We start from the raw sequence: 3,977 nt of genomic DNA, 5'->3' as shown, positions 1-3,977 counted from the left end.
AATTCATACTAATCTAGAGATTCGGAAAGTCCAGGTATCAGAAAGCATTGGAGGAGTACATTAGATCAAAAGATGAAACCTAAATCCGTTTGCACCCTCTCTCCTCTCCTCAATTAACAGGTAATCTTTCACCAACAATCTCAAAGCATCTACTAGTCAGGAAATACTTCCGTTTTGCCACTATATAAACGTAGCAAAATATTAGCAGCCAAAGAGGTAATTATTTCCATAAGCTCCAATAGAGGCAAAAGAAGAGACATAATTTAGGTAATTATTTCCATAAACTTCGGTGAACAAACTTATCCGGTACTCAAGCTAGTAGAAATAGCAGGTTCTTGGTGGATTAGTTGAGGCGAGCATCAGATAATCATGACACCAAGAGAAGTCGAAATTGCCAATCAATTATTGCCAGGAAAGACGCATTGAAACAATTTGGAAAAACAACAGCCACAGCTCATCATAACGAACAAAACTTAATTGAATCTAAAATTTAGTAGACTAAAATGCAGAAGAATAGATTTGACTAGCAAACACCAGCTTAGATATGAAGTATATATTCGGGAGAAGTCGCATAATTTCCTACTATATGCTCTGGAACCTGTTGATATTTAGAGTGGCTGTTACAGACTTTCCAGCTATGCTTGTCAGAAGCAATTTGAGTTCTTTGATTGGTAGTGCTTTTAGTTGTAAGGAGTTTCATGATGAGGTGACCGGTGATGGTCTCACTAAGTAGTAATTTACAATTTTGAGACTCTCCAGAATTTCCCGATATCGACAAACTAGACTGCGCACATCAAGGGCATATTCTTCAGTATTAGCAGAATTTTACGAAATCACCTCTAGAATAATGCTGTTTTTGCAAAATCCAATTACCAGTGGATTATCAAACATGTTTGCTTTTTCCCTGGGGTGTCTACATGCATAGTGGTGTGTGTGTGAGGTTTTCAATATCCCCGTGTATCCGAGGAGTGAGGAGCACCAACACATTTATAGGCTTTGTACTATAATCGGCTAATCTTTATTTAATTTGCAGCTAAAACAACAGAACATAATACATTACCAGGTCTCTAACAGAAAGATAAAACCAACACTAAAACACTAAAAGTCTTGAAACGAAATAAGAAAGGAACATTGATACAGCCAGAGCATAAAATTCAGAAGTTCCCACCACGGAGCCTGAGGACGAGATGAAGAGTAGACTCTTTCTGGATATTGTAGTCTGCAAGGGTGCGGCCATCTTCAAGCTGCTTACCAACAAAGATGAGCCTCTGTTGATCTGGTGGAATCCCTTCCTTATCCTGTATCTTTGCTTTCACATTGTCAATCGTATCTGAGCTCTCCACTTCTAATGTGATTGTCTTTCCAGTCAGAGTCTTCACGAAGATCTGCATCCCTCCCCTCAAATGCAACACCAAATGGAGCGTTGACTCCTTCTGGATGTTATAGTCCGCAAGAGTCCTGCCATCCTAGAGTTGTTTACCGGGAAAGATCAAACGTTGCTGGTCTGGAGGGATACCCTCCTTGTCTTGAATCTTTGCTTTGACATTGTCGATGGTATCTGAACTCTCAACCTCCAACGTAATTGTCTTCCCAGTCAGAGTTTTGACAAAAATTTGCATGCCACCTCTAAGGCGAAGAACAAGGTGCAGGGTTGATTCTTTCTGAATGTTGTAATCTGCCAAGGTCCTTCCGTCCTCAAGTTGCTTTCCAGCGAAGATCAATCTCTGCTGGTCTGGAGGAATACCTTCCTTGTCTTGGATCTTTGCTTTAACATTGTCGATAGTATCTGAGCTCTCAACCTCCAAAGTGATTGTCTTCCCTGTCAATGTCTTGACAAATATTTGCATGCCACCCTCAGACGAAGAACAAGATGCAAGGTTGACTCTTTCTGAATGTTGTAGTCTGCCAGGGTCCTTCCATCCTCAAGTTGCTTGCCGGCAAAGATCAGTCTCTGCTGGTCTGGAGGAATCCCTTCCTTATCCTGAATTTTCGCCTTCACGTTGTCAATTGTATCTGAACTTTCAACTTCAAGAGTGATGGTCTTGCCAGTAAGTGTCTTGACAAAGATTTACATACCACCACGAAGACAGAGGACAAGGTGAAGGGTGGATTCCTTTTGGATGTTGTAATCAGCAAGGGTTCTACCATCTTCAAGTTGCTTGCCAGCAAAGATCAACCTTTGTTGATCAGGAGGAATACCCTCCTTGTCCTGGATCTTTGCCTTGACATTGTCAATGGTGTCTGAGCCCTCGACCTCAAGAGTTATAGTCTTTCCGGTCAGAGTTTTAACGAAGATTTGCATTCCACCACGGAGACGGAGCACAAGATGGAGGGTAGACTCCTTTGGATGTTGTAATCAGCAAGAGTTCGGCCATCTTCGAGCTGTTTCCCAGCAAAGATCAGCCTCTGCTGATCAGGAGGAATGCCTTCCTTGTCCTGAATCTTAGCTTTGACATTATCAACGGTGTCTGAACTCTCGACCTCGAGAGTGATGGTCTTTCCGGTGAGTGTCTTAACAAAGATCTGCAACTGAAATATATTGAAACACACGAGTTTGTCACAACTTCAATTCAACATCAGGCTAAAAGGGATGACAAAAGCAGTGCTGAAAGTCAATAAAAGAAAAGTAAAAAAAGGTTCCGGAAATCTCCCTTCTACAGCAGTGAACTACCCACACAATAATTTCTAGAAATTATTTAATTAAAACTAGTGTCATCCAAGTAGAAATTGAATATATCAAACCAAAGGCAACTTAGGAGAGTATAACAAAAGAATCCTAATTGATTAGAATCTATCGCAAGGGCGAAGGGAACATATCCAAAGACAACTAATTGTGCTATGAAAGAGATACCGGAAGACTAGAGATGAACCAAGTATATACTAACATTTAATACATACACCTACATAAACCGAACAAAAAAACATGTATTCTCAATAATAATTCAATTCGTACGCACAATAATTAATTCAAACAAAATCAACGAAAGCATGCAAATCTACATAAAACAAACAATTTATTTCATTGGTTGAGTCGAGCTATACACGTGCAGCTATTAGATAAATCGCAAATCAAATAAAGTCTACAGTCTAACATAATCAAAATCCCTAGAAGATATGAAACAACAATTGCGGGACCCGAATTCGAGCAAATAGACAAAATTCAAGGCTATAACAGGGAACACATGAATTCATCCATTAAAGGTAACTGATCTGATCGATCAACTAGAATAAAAGGGGTAAATTATTTAGAATAGAATAACTGGCGTTAGTTTGAACATGCGAGGATTGAATTGAGAGAAAACAAAGAGATTATTTATTATCTTTGAGAGAAGAAAGAGGGGATGATGCTTTTCTTGTGTTGAGCGATGAGTAGGTGGAAAAGGGGCTCTCTCTCTATTTATAACAAAGCGTTTGCCGTCACAGAGCAGTTTTGGCTCAGTGCATACGCAATTACTTCGGATATCCTACAACACATGCCCACGCAACTACACGTTTCTCTTCCTTTCTTTTTTTATATATAGTAAAAACAAACTAATGTGGTGCCATGTATAATATTGTAATGTCATACTGGGGGAAAATTGGTAAATCAGCTCAGGTACAAAATTATCTACCATTATATGAGGTTAGATCTGGCTATCATCTAGCCAAAGATCTAGCTCAATGTAGTGATGCCAAAATTAATAGGCCTCAAGCCACTTGTCATTCTTTCCCCAAACCTTTCTGGGATTTTTGTGGTCTGGGAAAATCAAAAACAAATATAAACATTTTCTTAGGAAATGTCTTACCTGTTAATGCAAATATTTCTAAGAGATTGACTTATATTTGTGATGCGTGCAAGGTGTGTGGTTTAGAAACTGAAACTATTGACCATATATTTTTCAAGTGTCCAAAAGCTCAGTTAGTGTGGAAATTGTGTCCTATAAACTGGCCTAATTTACAAAATATTATTGATTTCTCAAGCTAGTGGCATGATTTGT

The 3,977-nt window shown here is 39.1% G+C and overlaps 1 pseudogene; it reads right to left on the bottom strand.

Annotated features, from left to right (window-relative positions):
- Nucleotides 1-995: 995 nt before the first annotated feature.
- On the bottom strand, nucleotides 996-3,490 carry LOC132616192 (polyubiquitin-like; annotated as a pseudogene).
- Nucleotides 3,491-3,977: the final 487 nt, after the last annotated feature.

The sequence above is a fragment of the Lycium barbarum genome, chromosome 10 (assembly GCF_019175385.1).
Source record: "Lycium barbarum isolate Lr01 chromosome 10, ASM1917538v2, whole genome shotgun sequence".
NCBI classification, from domain to species: Eukaryota; Viridiplantae; Streptophyta; class Magnoliopsida; order Solanales; family Solanaceae; genus Lycium; species Lycium barbarum.
Note: the sequence above shows the minus strand (reverse complement) of the source record. Positions and strands in the feature narration are given on the sequence as shown.